The sequence below is a fragment of the Lepisosteus oculatus genome, chromosome 16, assembly GCF_040954835.1.
Source record: "Lepisosteus oculatus isolate fLepOcu1 chromosome 16, fLepOcu1.hap2, whole genome shotgun sequence".
Taxonomy (NCBI): domain Eukaryota; kingdom Metazoa; phylum Chordata; class Actinopteri; order Semionotiformes; family Lepisosteidae; genus Lepisosteus; species Lepisosteus oculatus.
In genome coordinates, this window is record NC_090711.1 from 19,948,108 (window position 1) to 19,973,130 (window position 25,023).

General features: G+C 42.6%; 1 long non-coding RNA gene and 1 other non-coding gene across 8 annotated transcripts in view; both read right to left on the reverse strand.

The window, feature by feature from the left end:
* Window positions 1–3,519: 3,519 nt before the first annotated feature.
* The window catches only part of LOC138223292 (uncharacterized), a 45,283-nt gene continuing 23,779 nt past the window's right edge, over window positions 3,520–25,023 (reverse strand). For 5 of the 7 annotated variants that reach the window (XR_011181709.1, XR_011181713.1, XR_011181708.1 and 2 more), the window contains one exon: window positions 23,979–24,982. This is a non-coding gene — a long non-coding RNA (uncharacterized lncRNA). Of the gene's footprint in view, window positions 4,480–23,978; window positions 24,983–25,023 lie in introns of those variants that run through there. The other 2 variants (XR_011181710.1, XR_011181712.1) reach the window with 2 other exon arrangements.
* On the reverse strand, window positions 12,943–13,015 carry trnaw-cca (transfer RNA tryptophan (anticodon CCA)). The gene has a single exon. It is a non-coding gene; the product is annotated as a tRNA-Trp (tRNA).

The following is a 25,023-nucleotide window of genomic DNA, read 5'->3' on the forward strand; positions in this document are numbered from 1 at the left end:
CACTATTGGGATTATACCATTTTACTGTGATGCCTTTTGGACTACGAAGGACTGGGGCAGGTGGTTCTTGAGGGTGTTAAATGCTCTTTCACACTATCTTTTTTAAATTATTTATTAAGTGAAAACTTCACAATAAACATCCTTATGATCCTTATCCAGATTGTTTGTGTTTTTGTAGCCTAATTCCTAGCTGTGAGGTACATATGAACCAATGCTCAGGTACCATGTGTCTGCAATATGGCGACAGTGAATCATCATTATCTTTTTAGAGAGGTTCATGACAATTTTTACAGGTCATTCATTTGTATGTGTTTTGTCTACCACACTCAGTTACAGAACATTAATTTGTCACAGTGGTAAAACACACTATGGTTCAATACGTGTACCACAGTGTACACTTAAATGTACAATGGAAATATTATGGCACATACCATAGTACACTATGGTACAATGAATGTACCATAGTGTCCCCTTAGATGTACCATGGCACACTAGGAGTAAACATCAGTAAAAGTTTTTATAGTTCAGGTGGGTAGCTGCGTCAGCATGCGTAGGCTGCAAAGGAACAAGTAATAGGTTTATTCCATGCTGAAAAAAAGAAGAAAGAGAACACAACGTTTCGGCCGTGGAGCCTTCTTCAGGTGTGAGAGAGACAGGGCAGTAGGCAAAGGTAAAGTAGCGGGAGAACAAAGGTTGAGAGGGAGGAGGAGTGAGAGGCGGGAGCAGGGGACAGAAAGAGAGGCCAATCAAGAGGTGTGAAGTCAGAATGGGTGCAGAGAGGTGTGAAATGAAACTTCCAATGAATGGAGAAAATTTAAAAGAACAGTAATCTGTCGTTAAGGGAAGGGAGAATGTGTGATCCTAGCTGCAGAATAATTTTAGTTTCGGTGGTCTTTCTGATGTATGAGTTCGGAAAACCGTCTTTGAGAACACAGACGGAGAGATTAGAGTGGTCGTGGCCGTCAGAGGTGAAATGAGAAACAATGGGCTTGGAGAGATCTTTAATCTTCACAGCCCTGACGTGTTCTCTGAAGCGGTCTCCGAGTCTCCTTCCTGTTTCCCCAATGTAGATGGCTGGGCATTTACTGCAAGAGATACAGTAAATAAGGTTGCTGGAGGTACAAGATGCTGTCTGGGTGATCCGGAATTGTCCTGAGGGGCCTTGAATGAGTGTGGTGGTGGCTGTGTACTTGCAGGTGATACAGCGAGCTCTTTTGCAAGGGAAAGTGCCTGGTGTGGATGGTTGCTGAGGGCGGTCAAGGGAGCTGTGAACAAGGAGGTTACGCAGATTAGGTGGTCGGCGATATGAGATGATAGGGCGATCAGAAAAGAGGGCCCCAATGGAGGGATCATCCTGTAGGATGGAAAAGTTCTGGTTAATGGTCCTGGGGATAGGAAGTGTGTTGGGGTGGTAAGGAAGCACCAAAGGAATGCGGTTGTTACGGCGGGAGTTCCTGATCGGGTTGATGGTCCGGGGGGTGTTTTTGGCTCGGGCAAGGGCCCTGTCAATCACACTGCTGGGGTATCCTCTGTTGATGAAAAATGAGTACATTTCGAGGGCTTGGTTTTCGAAGTCGATGTCGTCGCTGCATAATCGTCGTAACCTAAGGAACTGTGAAAAAGGAAGAGAGTTTTTAGTGTGGTTGGGGTGAAATGAGCTGTACAGGAGGTAGCTGTGTGAATCCGTGGGTTTGTAATAAACTGAAGTGGACAGTCGGGGGTAGTTGATAGACAAGTGGATGTCTAGAAACGGAAGAGTGGTAGAAGATATGTTAACCGTATATTTGAGGGACGGGTGGAAGTTGGTGAAATGGTGCAGGAAGAACTCAAGCTGATCGTTGGAGCATGTGGCGGCACCGACGCAGTCATCAATATATCGTTTGTAGAGGTCAGGGACATAGCCAGTGTAGGAAGCGACGAAGCGTTCTTCTACCCAGCCGACAAAAATGTTGGCATAGCTGGGTCCCATTCTGGTGCCCATGGCAACTCCACTGACCTGTTGGTAAAAAAGATTATTGAAAGAGAATGCGTTCAGTGTGAGGACCAATTCTGCAAGGCGTACCAGGGTGTGGGTGGGTGGATCAAGCACTGTGCGTTTGTCCAGCGTGTGCTTGAGGGCTGTAAGGCCATCATTATGGGGAATGACGGTGTACAGAGATGTGATGTCCATGGTAAAAATGTGGCATTCGGTACCCTGAAATTGGAAATCATTGAAAAGTTGGAGCGCGTGGTTGGTGTCTTTGATGTATGAGGGAAGATCTTCAACCAGCGGTCTCATGAGGCTGTCGAGAAAGGCCGAGATGTAAGTAGTTGGACAGTTACATGCTGATACGATGGGGCGTCCAGGGGTGTCCGGTTTGTGGATTTTGGGGAGGAGGTAAAATTGAGATACCTGTGGGTGTTCCATGATGAGCCGGTTCGCCTCCTGGGGGAGCTCGTTGCTGCTGATAAGAAGGGAAATGGTGGATACCACTTCCTTTTGGTGATCAGTGGTAGGGTCCTGTTGGAGAGGGAGGTAGGCAGAAGTGTCAGTTAGTTGTCTAGAGGCTTCAAAGATATATAGATCTTTACGCCACACCACAACAGCACCTCCTTTGTCCGCTGGTTTGATGACGATATCATCCCTGTTGCGGAGAGACTGGAGCGCCTGATTTTCTCCTTGGGTGAGGTTAGACCTATGTTTACTGGGTATAGAGAGTGCCTTGGGAGCTTGATTAGTGCATTGATTGATGAAATAATCAACTGGTGGAAAACAGCCAGAGGAGGGAGTCCAACAGCTCTGTTTGGGATTAATGTTTTTAATGACATCAATAACCGGGTTGTTATCAGCTGCCTGTGAAGAGGAATTGTTGGCAAAATGTGCTCTGAGACGGATCCTGCGGTAAAAGCGGTTAAGGTCGACATTGGTCTGGGGGATGTCCAGCTTCCTGGGAACTGGTACAAAACTGAGCCCTTTGCTGAGGAGGGATCGCTCATCCTGTGAAAGGGAAAGGTCAGAAGGTATGGTGACAACAAAGTTTTTATAGGTTGAGTGAGGCCAACTGTTTCTTTAATAATAGTATCTTATTAAAGTCTATACTACTTTTAGTTGCATGTTGTCTTATTTTAATAAATTCCTAATTCCTAGAAAATGATTTATCCAGTAAAGCTTTTTCATAACTCTTTCTAAGAATTGAAGTAGCATCCTTAACAAATTGTTCAGCATCCAAGAGATTCTTGTTAAACTTCCAGTAAATTGAGTTTTTAGGTTTCAAAGGACTAGGTGTACAAAAAAACGATAAAAAGATCCCCTTGTGATCAGTCAATACTGCGGGACTCATATTAACACCAACAGTTAAACTTTCTAATTCTTTCATAATCAACCATATATCAATTTTTGTCTTACTTCTGGGTTCAGACATCTCCAAATATCAATTACCCCCAAACCCACACAGAAGATTTCGAATTCCACTAACTCCAAACTACTATTAACCCTTTGGGGCTGTTGTAACAGAAAGAATAAGGTTCTGGATCCCGAGATGAAGTTAAACAAATGAGTTTATTGCATGCAAGGAACAATAAAGTCTTGTTTCCCGCAAGAAACAACAAAACCGAAGTATTGTTCCATGTGTTGGTACAAACTTTTAGGTTATATAGTCCTTCCTTGCTGCTTCGGACGTCATTCGGTGTTATGGTAAGGGGGGGGTCATGGTATTTGGCCAGTTACCCTGGCCAAATGGTCAGTTTAAGATTACATCCCCAGGGGGTTCCTAGCTCGCATCTGGAATCCTTATCAGTTAACCCCCTTTCCTGCCATAAACCCCTGTTGCTTAGAAGTCTAATTTTCAGGCAGAACTGACTAACTGACTAACTGACTAAAGTTAACCCTTTTTACATCTTGTGTCTTACTTCAGGGCCATCTATCTAAGGACTCATTAGGTACAGTATTAAAATTTCCTCCCAACATTATCTTTGCTTCAGAGAATCTATCTGAATCCTGTTTTATATTCACTCCGCTCAGTGAGGAGAGGGAGGGGCGGGAGAGCAGGAGCTCTGCTCAGGGCTGTGCAGTGAGGAGAGGGAGGGCGGAAGAGCAGGAGCTCCTCTCAGTGAGGAGAGGGAGGAGTGGGAGAGCAGGAGCTCTGCTCAGGGCTGTGCAGTGAGGAGAGGGAGGGGCAGGAGAGCAGGAGCTCTGCTCAGGGCCGTGCAGTGAGGAGACGGAGGGGCAGGAGAGCAGGATCTCTTCTCAGGGCTGTGGCAGCGTGGCGCAGTGATGATTGGGAGGGGAAACTAGACTTTCGGTCAGGAGCAGCTTCCTGAGAGCCGCCTGGCCACACGTCTCACCCCGAGCGACCCTGAGCTCTGCGTCATCTGCCAGATCTGCCCCAAGGACGGCCTCTTCGCCCACAGCTGCTCTGGCCACCTCATGGCCTGCTACTCCTGCGTCAGCAAGGTGTGTCTGGTGTGCAGGCGACCTATCCAGGCCGTGGTCTTCACCTGCTGCAGCTTAGAGGACGCCTCAGTGAGCTTCACCGGGCTGAAGTCCTCTCAGGGTCTGGGAGAGGCTTGAGTTCATGTAGATGTACAATTGGCAGAGGCAACATTGACAGGGAGCTGTTTCTGGACTGAACAGTAAACTGATACATTTGTTCTTTTTACAACTGTTTTTGGGCAATATATGCCAGGGACCTGTGCAATACATTTATATTTATATTCATATTGTGCAATACGACTTTTTTGTGTACTGTAGTGTTCTGGATTGTTCTTTGTGTGTTCTGGACTGTCAGTAACTCTTCTTAGTGCACTTCTCACTGTACTGATTGTATTGTATTATTATTGTATCAATCATTACACTGTTGCTGTGTTAAGCTGCTGTTGCACTGCAATTTCCCTCACGGGATCAATAAAGCATCTATGTGTGACCTGGTGGTGAATAGCTGTCTGTTATGCCACGTCCAGTAGATGGCGCTGCCTCTTAGATAGCGGTTTCTCTTAGTTGCTGCCAGTTAATTTAAAAAACAACAAACTGCTGCAGAGAGTTGTAACGGTAAATACTGTGTTGTTTTCCTATTTACACTCTAAAAGAGGTCCCCAGTCATCTCAAGGGCCCCAGTCATCCCAGTCACAAACTGTTTTCCCTCCTACCGTCTGGTAAACGGTACCAAAGCATTCAGTCCATGTCCAACAGACTACGGAACAGCTTCTACCTCCAGGCAATAAGACTGCTAAACAGCCAACCTGCAGCTCCTTCAGCAAATCACCCGTAATGGCTACATGGACACACAGTTTTCATTGTATTGGGCACACTGCACTACTTAATCATCGCAAACCTCAGTCCATACCTTCTGAACTGTAGAGGTGAGCGATATTTTAGTTGCCCTGAAAAGAAATGGATTTATAACCAATAGGATCTTATTAACATTCCACTGTGCAGGGGTATGTGTTCAATTGAGTACTGTAAGCATCACGTGTCTCCGTTACTCTGGTAACGGCATTGTAACGGTTCTTGGGGTTTCCACCCTCGCTGCTCCTGCCTAGGCTTGAACCCAGGTCTCCGGAATCACACAGCAGCAAACTTGCTAAAGTAGACCTCCCCCAGCCTGGGAGGCTGAGATCCCTGGTATACGCAGGGATTCGTATTCGTTACACCCTCAACTACTGCTGCATGCTGTATTGTTGTGCATTTGATAAATAAACATTGATTGATTGACAGAAGGCTGCAGGGGAAAGGCTGTCCCACTGCCAACCCACACCACCCCCTGACTGGGCACTGAAAAGTAAACACTGCTAATATAATCCAATCCTATAACAAAGTGAAGTTTTTTTAATCAAATCTTGGATTTTAAGTTTTAAATACAATTTACAGCCAAGACCTTGGATAGCAAATCTTTTTTACAGATCTCTTAAATATTTTTTTCTTTACTCCCTCCATCAAAACAAATGTCTACCTGGGTATTTAACTTTCAGTATGTTGTCAACAAATGCCCAGTTGTGCTTCCCCTGTTGCTGAAAGCAAGAAGCAGAAAATAATTATATAAAACTAAAGCTTTCTGTGCAGCAAGGTCTGATGTCTATGCAGGCAGAAATACTGCAAATCTGATGTTAGTCTGAAAGAGATATGAAAAAGCATTTGTAATATTATTTTGTACAAAACCCTGTTTCAAGTCCTCTCTGCACTTGGGAGCCATCACTTCTCAATATAAAGGAAAATAATCTTTTTATTTCATTTCTTTAAAGAAATGATTTTACAGCAATATTCTTTGAAATGCAGCTTATAGAAATTGTGATTTAACAAATACAAAAACAAAACGCACATCTTTCCACAGAACTAAATATTTTAAATTACATTTTAATACGTGTTGATGTATTATTCCAGAGTGGTAGTCTTGATAGTCTTGAATCAGTACCCGATATAAAACAAATATTTAACAATATATTATTTACTATTTGTATATTTACTAAAACAGGAACATTCCAACAGTGTATAATTAAGAAATGAAAAACGTAATAGTTTAATCAAATTAACCACGTCTCTATAAAGTGTTTTAATCATTAACGATATATTGAAGGAAAACGCTTCCCTTAATTTCTACCACTAGTAGCAATAATACAGTTCAAAACTGTATTTATTTAGACAAAGTATAAGCAGCTCTGAAAAAGTCCTTTACTTCATTTTAAATTTTTAAGTTAAAATATACTTTATTTTTAGTATCAGTTAAGCACCCGGAAGTAGATTACAAAATGTCTACTAAATGCAGATTACTGCAGCTTTTTGTTTGAAAGCTGCAGTATTTAAAGAAAAATGTTCGCTTTGGATGTTAATGCTTTTAAAAACGTATTTTAAAATCTCGTTTAACTGTAGGTCGCGCTTTTTATAACTGTGGTTTTGTAAAAGAACTGAAAAAAGACAACCGTCACATATTTATAATAATAATAATAATGATAATAATAATTGCTTACACTTATATAGCGCTTTTCTGGACACTCCACTCAAAGCGCTTTACAGGTAATGGGGATCCCCTCCACCACCACCAATGTGCATGTGAAGCCCCACCTGGATGTTGCCACGGCAGCCATAGTGCGCCAGAACGCTCACCACACATCAGCTATCAGTGGGGAGGAGATTTAGAGAGAGACGCTTCATTTCTGAGGCGAGGAAACACCTTCCACAAATAAACTGGGATCACTTCAGAAAAAAAAAGTACTGTAAGGCAACGGGGGCTCAGGCGGGCGCCCTTGCCGCATTAGGTCGGCCCCCCACCATCGGGGGCTCGAACGCGGGACTCCCGCATCTCTCTGCAGTGACCCAGCCCCGTGAGCTAAAGAGAGATCTCTCCACAGCCCAGTAGCTGTAGTCCTGCTATCACAGGGAAGGGCGGTGACGTCACCTGCTCTGGTACGCCGGCTCTTACACAGTGCCTGTCGGCCATAAGCATTACAGTACGGAAATTCTCTAAATGAACGGTAAAAGATTCCAAACTGAATAAAAAATACTTTTAAAATAAATATCTGGATGTGCGATTATAGTGAATTTAGTGGATGAATTAAAATTAAAAATTTCGGATTCAAACAGAATCCAGAATAAAAATACCGATCTGTCTCCAAGATACACAGACGTGACGCCATATATAAACATACAGTACTTTAAATCGTAAAAAATAACGTGTTTGTGTCCTTTCTCCTAATCACCCCATGATGTACTTGAGTTTTACAAGGTCCGAGGTCTCGTTTATCTCTGAACTGAACCTTTCTGCCAACACGGCAGTGTTTTTAAAACTAGCCTTTCACTTGCGTTCTTAAATCACCCTTTAACATCATTACTATAGAGCCTCCATTAATTTGAGTCGTCTCCTGATACCCCCGCAAAACAAACCGGGAATGTGCTGTACAGCTGTACTGATACAGTATAGGTGCAAGGATTACACGTGTACAGAACCGTAAAATATTCTCTGTGGGATTTGGAAGTGTTGTGTCACAGTGAATGTACTATGACACCTGCATAAAAACCTCTGAAGTAGCGAATAATAACGTTTAATTTGCATTCTTGCAAAAGCTACAGTACGGTTCCCCCGTCTTTCAAAATTAAACGACCTTGGTGAAAAAGTGCATTTGATCTGACTAAATGAAAGTAAAAACGTTCAAGTTCAATATGATTTTTTATTACATTAAAAAATACACATAACAAAATAAAAATGTTTTTATATTATTTCTTAAAATATTTCGTTCTGTTTTTTTTCGGTTCGGTTACGACCGTACAGTGGTGTGAAAAAGTGTTTGCCCCCTTCCTGATTTCTTATTTTTTTGCATGTTTGTCACACTGAAATGTTTCAGATCATCAAACAAATTGAAATATTAGACAAAGATAACACAAGTAAACACAAAATGCAGTTTTTAAATGAAGGTTTTTATTACTAAGGGAAAAAAAATCCAAACCTACATGGCCCTGTGTGAAAAAGTGATTGTCCCCCCTGTTAAAACATAAATCAACTGTGGTTTATCACATCTTTGGAAAGCTGAGTTCAATTTCTCTAGCCACACCCAGGCCTGATTACTGCCACACCTGTTCTCAATCAAGAAATCACTTAAATAGGACCTGCCTGACAAAGTGAAGTAGACCAAAAGATCCTCAAAAGCTAGATATCATGCTGTGAGCCAAAGAAATTCAGGAACGACTGAGAAACAGAGTAATTGAGATTTATCAGTCTGGAAAAGGTTATAAAGCCATTTCTAAAGCTTTGGGACTCCAGCAAACCACAGTGAGAGCCATTATCCACAAATGGCGAAAACATGGAACAGTGGTGAACTTTCCCAGGAGTGGCCTGCCGACCAAAATTACCTCAAGAGCGCAGCGATGACTCATCCAAGAGGTCACAAAAAACCCCCACAACAACATTCAAAGAACTGCAGGCTTCACTTGCCTCAGTTAAGGTCAGTGTTCATGACTCCACCATAAGAAAGAGACTGGGCAAAAATGGCCTGCATGGCAGAGTTCCAAGACGAAAACCACTGCTGAGCAAAAAGAACATAAAGGCTCGTCTCAGTTTTGCCAGAAAACATCTTGATGATCCCCAAGACTTTTGGGAAAATACTCTGTGGACTGACGAGACAAAAGTTGAACTTTTTGGAAGGTGTGTGTCCCATTGACCTGAATCCGATTGAGATGTTGTGGCATGACCTTAAAAAAGGGGTTAAGGCTCGAAAACCCTCCAATGTGGCTGAATTAAAACAATTCTGCAAAGATGAGTGGGCCAAAATTCCAAAAGCGCTGTAAAAGACTTATTGCCAGTTATCGCAAACGCTTGATTGCAGTTGTTGCTGCTAAGGGTGGCCCAACCAGTTATTAGGTTTAGGGGGCAATCACTTTTTCACACAGGGCCATGTAGGTTTGGATTTTATTTCCCTTAATAATAAAAACCTTCATTTAAAAACTGCATTTTGTGTTTACTTGTGTTATCTTTGTCTAATATTTCAGTTTGTTTGATTATCTGAAACATTTCAGTGTGACAAACATGCAAAAAAAAAAGAAATCAGGAAGGGGGCAAACACTTTTTCACACCACTGTATATGATTCTGAATAAACAAATGAAAAAGTAACATACTTCTAAACATGCCTGTCTGAAGTTCATATTAAGCTGTTTTATTTTGACTTTAAGACTTTGCACCATCACGTTTTCTTCCTCTTCATCCTTCTTTTGTTCACAGGCCTGTTAGGTAAAATATATGCCTTAACTCAGTGGCCTGTGACAAATGACCATTACAATAACATAATATTTCTCACCAATTATGTAGCCTATGGTCAATTCAATCACCTGATGTTGACTTTCTTTATATAGATGCAGCCATTCAAAATGAGCGGGTTATACCGTGGTAAAACGAGGTGGGCATGTCCCGGTATAACACGTGTTACCGCATAATACTGCAAGAAAGATAATAGTATCCAGAATAACCGCAAGGTGGAGCTAATAAAGCTCAACCTCTCATGTTTGAGCTGTCGCCATCAAAGTCTAGAAGATATTACTAATAGTATTAATAATGAATGACCTTGGACAAGCTGTAAACTCAAAGTATTACCCTGGTCCACATTCTTTGTAACTGTCTTTGTAAACGAAAATACTTTTTTTCATTGACAAAAAGTAACACCACAGCATTTAGTTGATCCAATCACGTATTTGTTTCCAATCATGCAAAGTAATTCTTGAGAATCTCCGATTCACCATGCCTTTCACGTGCTCATAAAATATATTAATTTAGGAACATAAACATATTACTGTATGTAAACTGTACTGTATATGGCTGGTCTTGCTATTTTAAAGAAAAAATACACAACAGTATTCCATTTCTCCCTAAACATTTTAAGCATCAAAGTCTTACATGTGGTTATTTCGGAAACGTTTTTACGTGCTCCTTGCTCCTTCTGACCATGTTACTGTACGTTTATACAGTATTCAGTACTTTGTGAGAAAAGTGATAGTTTTAAGGTTTTCTGTGAATACACTCGATACTGGAGTAAAGAGAATCATACTTTTAGAATTTGATTAATAGGGAATATAATATGGAATTGCATATCTAAAGAAATTAATAACGATATAATTATATTAATGTACTGTAGCACAGTTGTATATACACATATCTATTGATATGTGTATGGCTGTTTCAGCACTTGTCATATGACAGTATCAAAAGCGTGATGGTTTAAGTGCCGGACCTGTAAGTGATAGGTCGTGTGTTCAAATCCAGCTATCGTGATGAGTTTTCTTTTAACAAACATTTCCTTGAAAAACCAAAATAGCAATATTCTGGACACTCTATTGACTTTTTTATATTTCTAAATATTACAACATGTTCGAATCTAAGTCATTTATTAATAACGGATAGTTGCAAACTGTTACCGATATCATTATCATCAATATGTGAAAAAAGCTGTAGCTCAAATCCTGCTTAACTAAAAATTAGACACAAGAAGAGTATTATTGGACAATGCTGTGAGGCTAAAGAAATCAAGAACGATATTAATTCAAAGATCTAAATATATTTAAGGCATACGCCTGACATTAGAGAGTGTGTCTGTTCGCCTGCATGGTGATGTCACCGTCTTTCATGTCACACCATCTGTGTGATGTGACGCAGTGGTGGCCGGGCACGGTGAGGTGCGCTGGCAGCTGTGTGGTGTGACGCAGTGTACGGTGTGGGCACAGTGAGGTGCGCTAGCAGCTGTGTGGTATGAAGTAGTGATGGCCGGGCACGGTGAGGTGCGCTGGCAGCTGTGTGGTGTGAAGTAGTGGTGGCCGGGCACGGTGAGGTGCGCTGGCAGCTGTGTGACGCAGTGGTGGCCGGGCACGGTGAGGTGCGCTGGCAGCTGTGTGACGCAGTGGTGGCCGGGCACGGTGAGGTGCGCTGGCAGCTGTGTGACGCAGTGGTGGCCGGGCACGGTGAGGTACGCTGGCAGCTGTGTGACGCAGTGGTGGCCGGGCACGGTGAGGTACGCTGGCAGCTGTGTGACGCAGTGGTGGCCGGGCACGGTGAGGTACGCTGGCAGCTGTGTGATGCAGTGGTGGCCGGGCACGGTGAGGTACGCTGGCAGCTGTGTGATGCAGTGGTGGCCGGGCACGGTGCGGTGCGCTGGCAGCTGTGAGGTGTGAAGTGGTGGTGGCCGGGCACGGTGAGGTGCGCTGGCAGCTGTGTGACGCAGTGGTGGCCGGGCACGGTGAGGTGCGCTGGCAACTGTGTGGTGTGAAGTAGTGGTGGCCAGGCACGTGTCACGGACGTCCAAAGGGACTAACCGTGGGGAGCAGGAGAGCAGAAAAAGACCCATATGCGTAGCGGCGAGACAGGAAAAAGGCCCGGGCTCATTAGTGCAAAGAGTTCAGGAATGCCGTATAGAAACCTATGCCCTCAGGGAGGGGACGTGGGGCGCCCTGGTGCTAGGCGGGTCTCAAGACATCCGAACGTCAATGCTGAGCGAGGACAGAGTGCAAGACCCGGAAATATATAGCCCAAGGAAGAGAGGGACAGGAAGGACAGCAGACCGGAAACTAGGGACAGGACAGAGAAGGAGTGCCCTCTGGCTGCAGAGGGCGTGACAGCATGGTGAGGTACGCTGGCAGCTGTGTGACGCAGTGGTGACCGGGCACGGTGAGGTGCGCTGGCAGCTGTATGATGCAGTGGTGGCCAGGCACGGTGAGGTGCGCTGGCAGCTGTGTGATGCAGTGGTGGCCGGGCACGGTGCGGTGCGCTGGTAGCTGGTACGCTATTAATAAAATTCTAAAAGTATGCTTCTGTTTACTACGATATCGAGCATATTCGCAGAAAAGCTTAAAACTATCACTTTTCTCACAATACTGTATAAACATACAGTAGCATGGTCGGAATAATAATAATTGCTTATACTTATATATAGTGCTTTTCTGGACACTCCACTCAAAGCGCTTTACAGGTAATGGGGACTCCCCTCCACCACCACCAGTGTGCAGCCCCACCTGGAAGATGCGACGGCAGCCATAGTGCGCCACAACGCTCCCCACACATCAGCTATCAGTGGGGAGGAGAGCAGAGTAATGAATCCAATTCATAGAATTCATCGATGGGGATTATTAGGAAGCCATGATTGGTAAGGGCCAATGGGAAATTTGGCCAGGACGCAGGGGTTACACCCCTACTCTTTTCGAGAAATGCCCTGGGATTTTTAATGACCACAGAGAGTCAGTCCCTCGGTTTTACATCTCATCCGAAGGACGGCGCCTGTTTACAGTATAGTGTCCCCATCACTATACCGGGGCATTAGGACCCACATAGACTGCAGGGTGAGCGCCCCCTGCTGGCCCCACTAACACCTCTTCCAGCAGCAACCTTAGTTTTTCCCAGGAGGTCTCTCATCCAGGTACTGACCAGGCTCACACCTGCTTAGCTTCAGTGGGTTACTAGTTGTGAGTTGCAGAGTGATATGGCTGCTGATGTGATCCCACACGACCCAGATGGGACTCGAACCCACAATCCCCAGCTCTGGAGGCTGATGCCTTATCCATTAGGCCACTGGGTCACCACAAAGGAAGCATGGAGCACGTAAAAACGTTTTTGAAATAACCACATGTAAGACTGATGCTTAAAATGTTTAGGGAGAAATGAAATGAAAAAAGACCAGCAATATACAGTTTACATAATATGTTTATGTTCCTAAATTAATATCGTTTATGACCTTTAGATGCGTTATGCTCTTTTTCTTTTTATGCTCAGCTACTAAAATGTCCTTTTAGTGGTAAAATTCCATATAAATATTCAATACTAAGCGGATTAAAACATGCACAGTAAAGAGATTAAATGATTAAATCTTTCCACGACCGACCAACGCACCACAAGTGCCCCTGTCGGTTATTTTTGCCAGCCAATCACGTACTGCTGTATGACGCGTTGTGACGCGCTATGATGTAGGGATTTGCCCGCGGTATGGGTTGGTATGGCTGCATATGTACTTCTGCATGATGGTTCTGAAAAGAGTTCGATGTGGGCTTTATTTGTTTCTTTGTTGATGGTGCACTCCTGAGAACAAAACTGGAATTAGACCATTAGATTTACACTCACTGACCTCTTTATTAGAAACACCTACCTATTAAAAACACCTTGTAGGTACACAGTTAGAGACTCTAGCTCATCTGCCTACCTAATGAAGTGGCCAGTGAGTGTAGGTGTTCCTAATAAAGTGGTAGGTGACGTTAAGTTAAGGTTATGTGTTTTTTTTTACGTAGTGTACATCGGTGGACTCATTGTTAGAAACACTTTTCTCTTATTAATACGATGTCCTTTTCCAAATTCCTCTGATGTCTCCTTTGTACTTATCAGCCTGTTCCTTATTTCAATGTGTTCAGCCTTGTCATCTGTAGGAGACGACACTCTGTAACTCACTTAACCCTACACAATGAACCTTAAACTACTACTAAGGGGTCGCAGTCTAAAGAGTTAGCTAACGTTACAGGAAATGATCAGTAGCTAACTCTATTCAAGCTAGAAATTGATTAAAATAGTTACAATAATTATCGACAACTACTGCTTAACCTTACTAACGTGGATCCATTTCCTCTAAGTTAGCAATGTTTGAAGAACCCGAAAGTTCACTAAAAATTATGTTGGGACTAAGAAGCGTTAACCTAGAGCTGAGGACACAAAGTAACGTTAGCTGTTAGCTAGCTACATCTAAAATACTGACGCCAGCACGTGACTTCTATATGCGCAGCTCTCTCGTTTACACCAGGAACAAGTTACAAAAATGTAGCCACACATGCCAAAAAGTAAAACAAAATTAAACCAGATCTGTCATATGACAGAGAACTACAGATCTGTATCACGCAGCTTATTTATATTTCCATGTTCTTTTGTTTGTAAATGATTTATTAAGTGAAAACCTTACAATAATTATCTTTGAGACCCGTTTCTGTAGCCCAGTTCCAACCTGTGAGGTAGGTGTGAACCAGTGCTCAGGCTCTGTGTGTCTGCAATATGGCGACAGTAAAACATCAGTATCTTTTTAGAGAGGTTCATGACAATTTTTACAGGTCATTCATTTGTATGTGTTTTATCTACCACACTCGGCTACAGTATATTGTATGTATGCAGTACACCCCACCCCAAGACACTTCCTATCCCCAGGACTATTAACGACAACTTTTCCGTCCTACAGGATGATCCCTCCACTGGGGTCCTCTTTTCTGACCACCCCATCATCTCTTATCGCCGATCACCTAATCTGCGCAGCCTTCTTGTTCACAGCTCCCTTGACCACCTTCAGCAACCATCCACATTAGGCACTTTCCCTTGCAACAGAGCTCGCTGTATCACCTGCAAGTACACATCTAACACCACACTCATTTAAGGCCCCTCAGGACAATTCCTGATCACCCGGATCACTTCCAATGAATGGAGAAAATTTAAAAGAAGAGTAGTCTGTCGTTAAGAGAAGGGGGAAGGTGTGATTCTACAGTAGCTGCAGGATAATTTTGGTTTTGGTAGTCTTTCTGATGTATGAGTTCGGAAAACCATCTTTGAGAACACAGACGGAGAGATTAGAGTGGTCATGGCTCTCAGAAGCGAAATGAGAAACAATGGGCTTGGAGATATCTTTAATTTTCACAGCCCTGACATTGTTCTCTGAAGCGGTCTCCGAGTCTCCTTCCTGTTTCTCCAATGTAGATGGCTGGGCATTTACTGCAAGAGATACAGTAAATAAGGTTGCTGGAGGTACAAGATACCAGGCTGTTGAGCGAGAACTCAGCCCAGGGCAGATGCGGCACCTGACGTAGGTTTCCAAGTCCTGGTTCGCCCGTTCTGTTTGTCCATTCGTTTGCGGGTGGTATCTGGATGACAGGTCAGTCCTGATCTGAGATGATGTTGTTAGGGAATCCGTTTAGCCGGAAGATCTCCTTAATAAAAATGTCCGCCATCCGAGAAGCGGGATAAAATGAGCTGCCTTGGAGAATCAATCCACTACTGTTTGGACGACTGACTGTCCTCGGGATCTAGGAAGGTCTGTGATGAAATCCATGGACAGGGGTGGGAGGGATTGGAGGAGTCCAGCTAGGGCTTGCCTGGGGTCCTTCGACATCTGGCAGGAGTGCAGTTGGAGATGAGGGTCTGCACGCCCAGGCGCATTGAAGGCCACCAGAACTTCCGTTGGATGAGTTCCAACGTCCGTTTGACCCCAGGGTGTCCAGCCACCGTAGATGAGTGCCCCCATTTCAGTACCTCCGTCCTGGCCTGTGGAGGTACAAAAACTTTACCTGGTGGAGTTTCAGGAGGAGGGGTGGTGCCACGGAGTACCTAACAGTCTTTTCCACGTGTTGGAGGGTAACTCCTATTACTTTCTCCACCGGGATGATGGTTTTGGGTTGCTCTGGAAGGTGTTCAGGTAGAAACATTCGAGACAGGGCATCCGCTTTTCCGTTCTTACTCCCAGGTCTGTAGGAAACTGAGAAGTCAAAACGCGAGAAAAAGAGTGCCCGGCGTGCCTGTCACGGACTTAGCCTCTTGGCTTGGCGAATATACTCAAGATTCTTATGGTCTGTGAACATGAGTTAGGGGTATTTAGCACCTTCCAGTAGATGCCTCCACTCCTCCAGTACCAGCTTTATAGCCAGGAGCTCTTCCCAAGAGCAGAGGAAAAAATAAAGGCTAACCGAGAGGCATCACTCGGAAATGCAGAGGGCTGCAGAGACATGGCCATCTCACATTGCATGAGGAAGCCTCGACACTGGTCTGGAGCCCCAGAGAAAGGGCTCAGGGGTGGCAATCTTGGTCAGAGATGCCCACTGACCTGTATCCTGAGACTGAGGCAGCGTCTGAGCTGGAATCTGGGGCTGAGGCTGGGAAGCAAATCCCCCTGGGGTAAAAAACTGAGACCCGGGGTCCGAGTGTGTGACTGAGGCTGAGGTCCCGGGTCAACGGTACTTCTACCATGGTACATGTACTATGGTACTGTCAAAAATACCAGGGACCATACCATAGTACTGGTACAATAAATGTACCATGGTACAATTTCTAATGGGAAGTTTTGTTCCAATTTTAAAATAACATTTTTAGAAACATTTTTATTTTGTAATGTAATAAAAAATAAGATTTAACTTTGTTTTTTTACTTTCATTTCGGTTCCCCCGAAAGACGGGGGAACCGTACTGTGGGTTTTGCAAGAATGCAAATTAAATGTTATTATTCGCTACTTCAGAGGTTTTTATGCAGGTGTCATAGTACATTCACTGTGATACAACACTTCCAAATCCCACAGAGAATATTTCACGGTTCTGTACACGTGTAATCTTTGATTTCTCTTCAGTGGTAAAATTAGATATGAATATTCAATACTTAAACGGGCACAGTTAAGACATTAAATATACATATACATACTGTATACAGTACAGTTTGCATACGGTAATATGTTTATGTTACGCGATTAAAAAATAAATAAATAAAAATGAAAAGTCCAGCACCAGCTGGATTCGAACACACAACCTGCCAGTTGGTAGTCACGCACCTAGACCAGTAGGCTACAAGACAGCTCGCACAAACAGGCAGGCGAAACAGCCCTACACAGCCCTGTGGCAGTACACGGATATAATCATACCGTTATTAAATTCTTGAGATACGCGATTCCATATTATATTCCCTTTTAATCAAATTCTAAAAGTATGCTTGTTGACTCCGGTATCACGTTAGTTAAAGACTTCGAAGCTTACAATGTTTAGGGAGAAATGGAATACTGGTGTTTTTTTTTCTTTAAAGTACCAAGACCAGCTATATACTGTATGTTTATGTTCCAAAATTAATATCGTTTATGGCCTTCACACGCGTTACAGTATGCTCCTATTCTTTTTATGCTCAGCTACTAAGATGTCCCTTCAGTGGTAAAATTCAACATCTATAATGGCCACAGTAAAGACGTTTACAGTAAGTCTTTCTACGACAGATCAACGGACCACGAGTGCCCCTGTCGGTCAACCAATCACGCACCGCGGTATTTTGCGTCATCGCGCGTCACGATGCACGACGCCGTAGCCAATTACCTCCGGTACGTGTCTGTACTGCGCACTTTGAATGGCTGCATCTGTAGGTTTTGCAAGAATGGAAATTAACCGTTATCATTCGTTATCATTGTTGTATCATTCACTGTGATACAAAATGGGATGATTAGGAGAAAGGACACAAACACATTTAGCATGTTATTTTTTCCCCGATTTAAAGTATGTTTATATACGATTGGGTTACTTGGTGACAGATCGGTATTTTTATTCTGGATTCTGTTTGAATCCAAAACCTTTTTTTAATTCGTCCACTAAATTCACTCTAAGCGCACATCCAGATATTTACTTTAAAGTATTTTTTATTCCGTTTGGAATATTTTACCATTCATTTAGAGAATTTCCGTACGTTTTTTTTAATGCATGTATCAATACATTTGGAGTTAACCGGTTAATAAATCGTGTGTTTCATTCCAAAACCTAAAATGTTTTAAATAGCCTGAACATTTAATGTTGGCTTTCTATTTTCTCCGCAATGTTCTTCAGAATGAATACAGTAGGCCTATGTGTCTATTTATCTATCAATCATAGATAAATTTTAATAATTAGTGTTATGTACCATGGTACCCCTAAATGTACCACACTTGTACCATACTGCTGTCAAAACAAAATAGGTTTCAACGTACCACACTGCACCTTAAAAGTACCATGGTACACGTACTATGGTACTGTCAAAAATACCAGGGTACCATACCATAATACTGGTACCATCAATTTCTTATGGGAAGTTTTGCTCCAATTTTAAAATATTAGAAAATATATATATATGAAAAATTTTAAAAATAATATAAAAACATTTTTATTTTGTAATGTGTATTTTTTAATGTAATTAATGTAATTTTTGTCAGATCAAATGCACTTTTTCACCAAGGTCGTTTAATTTTGAAAGACGGGGGAACCTTACTGTAGCTTTTGCAAGAATGCAAATTAAATGTTATTATTCGCTACTTCAGAGGTTTTTATGCAGGTGTCATAGTACATTCACTGTGATACAACACTTCCAAATCCCACAGAGAATATTTCACGGTTCTGTACACGTGTAATCTTTGCACCTATACTGTATCAGTACAGCTGTACAGCACATTCCCGGTTTGTTTTGTGGGGGTATCAGGAGACGACTCAAATGAATGGAGACTCTATAATACTGATGTTAAAGGGTGATTTAAGAACGCAAGTGAACGGCTAGTTTTAAAAACACTGCCGTGTTAGCAGAAAGGTTCAGTTCAGAGACAAACGAGACGCTTTTCCGAGCCGGGCTCAAGGTGCTCGTCTGTCCCCGGACCTCCCTATCGGGTGTGAAGGACACCGGGCAGCGGGCTTGTGTGTGAGGAGACTCTGCCCCATACGAAATTGTACCATGGTATACCATGGTATACTATAGTACTCTGGGTACAATATGGTATGTACCATGGTACATCTGTGGGTACACTATGGTACATTAAAATATTGGAAAATATATATATATATGAAAAATTTTAAAAATAATATAAAAACATTTTTATTTTGTAATGTGTATTTTTTAATGTAATTAATGTAATTTTTGTCAGATCAAATGCACTTTTTCACCAAGGTCGTTTAATTTTGAAAGACGGGGGAACCGTACTGTAGCTTTTGCAAGAATGCAAATTAAATGTTATTATTCGCTACTTCAGAGGTTTTTATGCAGGTGTCATAGTACATTCACTGTGATACAACACTTCCAAATCCCACAGAGAATATTTCACGGTTCTGTACACGTGTAATCTTTGCACCTATACTGTATCAGTACAGCTGTACAGCACATTCCCGGTTTGTTTTGTGGGGGTATCAGGAGACGACTCAAATGAATGGAGACTCTATAATACTGATGTTAAAGGGTGATTTAAGAACGCAAGTGAACGGCTAGTTTTAAAAACACTGCCGTGTTAGCAGAAAGGTTCAGTTCAGAGACAAACGAGACGCTTTTCCGAGCCGGGCTCAAGGTGCTCGTCTGTCCCCGGACCTCCCTATCGGGTGTGAAGGACACCGGGCAGCGGGCTTGTGTGTGAGGAGACTCTGCCCCATACGAAATTGTACCATGGTATACCATGGTATACTATAGTACTCTGGGTACAATATGGTATGTACCATGGTACATCTGTGGGTACACTATGGTACATTCATTCTACCATAGTGTACTATGTTATGTACCATAATAGTTCCATGGTACATTTAAGTGTACCATGGTTTATTTTACCACTGTGACAAATGAATGTACTGTAACTGAGTGTGGTAGACAAAACACATACAAATGAATGATCTGTAAAAATTGTCATGAACCTCTCTAAAAAGATAATGATGATTGACTGTCGCCATACTGAAGACACATAGAGCCTTTGGGTTTGAGTTTTGTGACGTGCTGCTCCTGCTCAATGCAGTTTTGTAGTCCTTGGAACTTCACACTGTTTGTCATATGTCAGATACTGTTTATAGATTTTTTAATTTTGCCATGTGTGCATACGTTTTTTTAAACTTCTTCCCAGCGAAAACGAGAGAGCCACACGTACAGAACTCACACACTGGCGTCAATATTTAAACTGTTCTCTCGTGATCAAGTAGTAATTGACATCACGGACATTTACTGTGACAGCCAGCATCTTTGTACCTACAGAAGCATAACAATATGTACGCACTTTTTGATTTTAATGATGGTGCCACAGATGTGGGCAAGCTAAACATGCTAGAGGAAGAATATTATCCGGATGACCACAACAGAAAATACGTGGTGTGGTGGATAAACCCTAAAAGCAGCAAGAAGACGGCTCACGCTGCCACTGTCCTTGCAACAGGAGGTAAGTGCTCTTAAGAGTCAGTAATTAGGTAACACCTAACGTTACTTTGTATCCACAGCTCTAGGTTAACGCTACTTAGTCCTAACATAGGCTCATTTTTAGTGAACTTTCGGGTATGTGTAAAGCCATTTGCAGTTCTAATGCTTTATCATTGAGCAGAAGGTGCACACATGTACTACAAGCAAGCACACAGGTAGCTCAATTGTTTCCTTATGGCTGTTCTCCAAATGTTGTCTTTCTCTATAAAATGTCCAGCTCATCACATTGAGGGATCGCTGTTCTCAGGCAACTGCAGCAAAATACACAAATGATCTGATGCGTGGCTTGTACACTACGGCATAATGGCACCTCACTGTGTCCTGGGCTCTTTGTCAACGGTGAAACAAGGCCACCCCTGTCCCGAGAGGAAGCTGAAGCTATAATTGGTGAGTATTGATGGCTTAGGTTATATTCTGAAATCATCGTTTAGGCTGTTTTGTTCAGGTAAATAATATTTTTCTGCTCTCTTTCTCTCATTAGCTGAAGTAAAGGCTGTGTTCCCCGAGAAGACCCAAGCAGAAATCAGAGCCTTTATGAGACAGAAGCTACCTAATGCAGCAAAGATCCTGAAAGGTCAGTGTGGTGTGGGCCAGCAGAACCAGTATCATGAACACGAGCCAGTCTCCATTTAAATGTCCTGCTCCCTTTAACTTCAGCTGTGAAATTATTATTATTGTTGTTGTTGTTGTTGTATTTGTACTGTTATGATCATATTCTGTATTGATGCACATATTAATACATTTGGAGTTAACCGGTTAATGAATTTTGTGTTTCATTCCAGAACCTAAAATGTTTTAAATAGCCTGTACGTTTTATGTTGGCTTTCTTGTTTCTCTGCAATCTTCTTCAGGGTGAATAAAGTGGGCCTATTTATCTATCAATCATATTTTAATAACTAGGGTTATGTACCATGGTACCCCTACATACTTGTACCATACTTCTGTCAAAACATCATAGGATAAAACAGGTTTCAGCGTACCACATACTCAATGTACCTTAAGAGTACCATGGTATACAGTATAAGTACCATGGTACATGTACTATGGTACTGTCAAAAATTCCAGGGTACCGTACCATAGTACTGGTACCATAAATGTACCATGGTAAATGTCTTATAGGGCCGTCCTCACACCGGGCTGTCTCTGCCATACCCGAGTGTCTAAAAGTATTGATTCCAGACCAGAGCTTGTAAAACTCAAATACATCATGGGATTAACGGGCACAAACACGTTTAGAGTTATTTTTCCCACGATTTAAAGTATGTTTATATGTGATTGGGTTACTTGGAGACAGATCGTTATTTTTATTCAGGATTCGGTTTAAATCCAAAACTTTTTTAATTCTTCCACTAAATTGCCTTTTATGGCACATACAGTTATTTGTTTAAAGATATATTTTCTAATGTAGCAAATTTTACCGTTCATCTAGAGAATTTTTGTACGTTTTTTTTCTGAAGTGATCCCAGTTTATGTGGAAGGTTTTCGCCTCAGAAAATGAAGCGTCTCCCTCTAAATATGACGGTTGTCTTTTTTCCAGTTCTTTCATAAAACCACATTTAAAAAAAACGTGACCTACAGTTAAACAGGATTTTAAAAGTTTTAAAAGCATTAACATCCAAAGCAAACATTTTTCTTTAAATACTGCAGCTTTCAAACAACACGAACAAATTTTGTAATCTACTTCCGGTTGCTTAATTTGTATTAAAAGTAAAGTATCTTTTGAAGTGAACTAAAGTTTTTTTTTGTCGAAATACTGTCTTGAACTGTATTATTGCTACTAGTTTTAGGAATTGCGTGGTCAATTTGATTAAACTATCATGGTTTTTAATTGTACACTGTTGGAATGTTCCTGATTTAGTAAATTTATAACAATGGCACTTCAAAACAATTTAAACATGTCATTATTGGCTTTAATTTGATTTTTAATGTGTTTTATATCCGGTACTGATTCAAATATTTAACTCAGGAATAATACATAAACATGTCTTAAAATGTAATTTAAAATATTTTGAGTTCTGTTGAAAGATGTGAAATTTGTTAAATCAATTTCTATCAACTGCATTTAAAAGATTTTAAATATTGCTGTAAAAATCTGTTTTTTTTGTAGAAATGCAATTAAAAAGATTATTTTGGTTTATATTAGTGATGGTTCCCAAGTGCAGCAAAGACTTGAAACAGGGTTTTGTTCAAAAGAATATTACAAATGCTTTTCTTATCTTTTTCAGAGTATCATCAGATTTTCAGTATTTCTGCCTGCATAGACTATCAAACCTTGCTGCACAGAAAGCTTTAGTTTTATCTAGTTATTTTCTGCTTTTTTTCTTTATAGTTTAAATATAACTTATGGGAACAAACAAAAGCTTTTCTTTTGTATGCACCCATGTAAGAGAATAAATAATTTGCATTTGCTTTGTGCTTCAGTTCTATGCTGGCTAATGGTATAATATACTGTATTTTATTGTGGGGGTTGTAAGTGAAGTAATTTTATGTTGTAAGCCTCTAATTAAATCTGATTTTTATAATACTTAGTCATCCTGTATCTTCCTTTGTAACATTCGGTTTTCTGATCTTACAGTACATTCTTTCAGTTTTTGCAAAACATTCTCTTAAGTTTTTGTAGTACGTTTTAGTCACAGTAAGCTCAGCTTGCGTTTGTTAAAAAAGATGCAGCCCTAAATGAATGCAGCCACTGTCTTGAATTCAAAAGTATACTTATCACCTTAATAACCCTTTTCTGCTTGATAGCGATGTTAAAAATGGTAACTTCTAGGACTTGAGGCCAGGTTATAGTCCCTCGCATATGGTAGATGACCGTGAAGTCATACTCCTGCACGGTCTCAATCCATTTGACCCTCTGGCTCCTTGAAATTGAGCAGCTAGGTGAGGGACGCATGGTCTGTCCCCAGTTTAAACTGGGTCTCGAACAGATGGGGCTTGAAGTGGCGGACCGCCGAGACTACAGCCAGCAGCTCCCTCCAGGTGACGCAACAATTCCTAGCGGCCTTATCGAGCGCCCAGCTAAAGTGCGCGACGACCAGTATTTTAGCACTGCGCCCACCCCCGTCTCAGTGGCGTCTGTATCCAGCACACAGGGCAGCGTCGGATCCGGGTAGGCCAGGACGGGGGCCCCCAGCCTCTCCCGTCAAAACGCCTCCGGAGGGCCGACGCCAACGCCGCGTAGTTGTACTGCTGGTCCCCGGGTATATCCAGCAGCGCCTGGAAGGCTTTCCCCTCCAGGACAGTGGCCAAGTGGCCTGCCAACTCCACCTGAGACCAGCCGTTTGCCCCATCAGCTCAGTTGCACCAGCGCCGGCTGGACCCTGCTGGTCTGGCATCTCCTTCCCACCACATAGACTGAGGAGACATGGGAAAGGGTCCCTCTGCCGAGAGGGCCGCCGTTGGATAGCCTTGATGAGGGCTGTGGCCCCTGACGGCTGCTGCTCGCCCCCAAAAGGCGCTTTAGGGGGTCGCTCAGCTGCTGGGGGTACCGGCGCTTCTCTTGAGTCTGACATCAACGGCTGCTCATTGTCCAGTCTCTTGCTTCTGACACCAGTATTTTTGGGTTCGGCGAGGACGGACAGTGACTCAGACCCTCGTTGGCTGAGAAACGGCGCTTTATTTTTCGGCACAGCCAGCACAGCACCCCAGCGAGCGCCAGAGAGAGAAACACACTGGGCTCTGTTGGGTCGTTACACAGGGATAGGGTGGGAGTTGAGTACAAGTATAACAGGGGTGCAAAATCAGGGAAGTATTTACAAGAATCCGGGTGATCTCCCCAGACTGTATGCCCATTCCGCAGTGGGTCGCCGATAGGCAAGCAAGATGTTGAAGGTCATAAGTACTGAGAGCTCAGGAGACGGAAAGATTCCTCATACCGAGTGTCGGTTTGGAGTGAGCAGAGGGTTTGAATAGTGAAGGACAGGGTGTGGAACGCAGATCGAATAATTAGGGTCAATTGGTGCTGACTGTGCTCGTAACAGCCTCCATACACATCTACACCACACACTTTCTACATGGTCTACAATGTGTTTTCTTTCAGTACTACATATTGTTCTGGTTTTCAGATTTATTACAGTTTGTCACCATGCACTGCCTACACTGTGAGGTGTCATCTGCTGTACTGTTTACGTCCTGAGAGATCACACGAATACGAGGTCCAATGTTCTTGTCCATATGGCCATAAACTCCTCTACTCAACTCTACTTGATAACCTTAAACATCCCCTCACTCCTTCTGACAGATCTGACCACCCTGCCCCCACGGCATCTCCCTGTCAAACGGGATATGGAAACAGCGACCACCATAACAGATAAAGCTTTATTGATCCCAAAGGGCAGGGTGCGAATTATGTCTTGGCATGTAAAAAAAAAAATACTTCTGAATCGGACCCAGACACCACAGAACAGTGTAATGGTGTAACGGTTGCTTACAAACCAGCTAGACATTCCAGGCCAAGCCTGCAACACCAATGAGCGAATTCACACAAAGTCAGTGAAATCATCCAATGTGGATGACAAAGTCAAGTATACTGAGCAGGTCGTTCCTGAAATGCATATCCTGGATGACCCTCCCCCTGACACCAGCCCCGTCCTCAGGCTGTCTGGAAAAAAAGAAATGCATTCGTGAGAGGGCATCGACATT